Below are 1,049 nucleotides of genomic sequence, written 5' to 3'. Positions count from 1 at the left end.
TTAATATATTATAGGTGACAGATTTGCAAATTCTTTATTCTTTCTCTAAAACTCTGTAGTAGTTCACCTTCTGGGAAATGCTGTATTTATGCTAAAGGGGGAGCACCAGGTCAGGAAGATAGTTGGGGTCACAGTCTCCTTGCCTTGGCTGTTTAAGTGCCCGCTGCAGCTGCAGATGTTGCCGAAGCAGCCCAGCCTTACACCACCTGCAAGTCCCATTAACTTCTGCAGCGAGCAACCTGGGGGCTCTTCCCCCCTGGGTCGTGAACTCAGCTTAAATATTCTACACACTGACGCCTGAAATGTGCGCTGGCTGTTCCTTTGAGCAAGCAGAAGCCTTTAGGCTGCCATTAAGATACTGTTTTGAAAAAGTCTCCCCAGCAGCAGCGGCTCGGAGTTAGTCACTGCTTGGGTGAGCAAGTGCAGGTGCTCCCAGGAAGCCTCAGAGCCACGCAGGAGGCCAGGTGGAGGATCTGCTTGGCAGATTCACCTGCTGGCTGCTGCTTAATGCATCCGGGTTGAGACTAAGAATCAAGGAGACCATAAATGCCATCAGCAACCTAAACAGGGAAAATCGAGCTCTTAATCACGGGCAGACGTTATCGGCACAACTCGCGTACCAGGCAAACCAACAGGCCGACGAATATCAGCTTCCTCTTGGTGTTACAGGCAAATCTGCGGGTGTTGCTGTAGGTATTTGTTATTCTTTAAAATGTCTGCTCCAGGTTGCCAGGCAACTTCAGCAGCCCTGCTACATGTGCTAGATAGGAACTACCAATGCTTTTTTTTCTTAACCCTGAAATTGATTGTGAGGAAATTCACAATCTTGAGCCTGGTCATTCTTTATTATGGTTCTACTCAGCAGTACAGATTATCTGTACTGAAGAAGCTGTGCGAATTGTCAGCAAAATATTCCAGAGGCAATCTTTGCTAAATAAAGACCTAAAAACAGCAGAAGAAACCCTTCTTAAAGACAGCAGGCTTGTATGACGGTTTAATTTTGTTACATTCCTACATATATTAAATGTTCAAGACATCACCTTTCTGAC

Source organism: Oxyura jamaicensis (assembly GCF_011077185.1).
Source record: "Oxyura jamaicensis isolate SHBP4307 breed ruddy duck chromosome 3 unlocalized genomic scaffold, BPBGC_Ojam_1.0 oxy3_random_OJ101568, whole genome shotgun sequence".
Lineage (NCBI taxonomy): Eukaryota > Metazoa > Chordata > Aves > Anseriformes > Anatidae > Oxyura > Oxyura jamaicensis.
Note: the sequence above shows the minus strand (reverse complement) of the source record.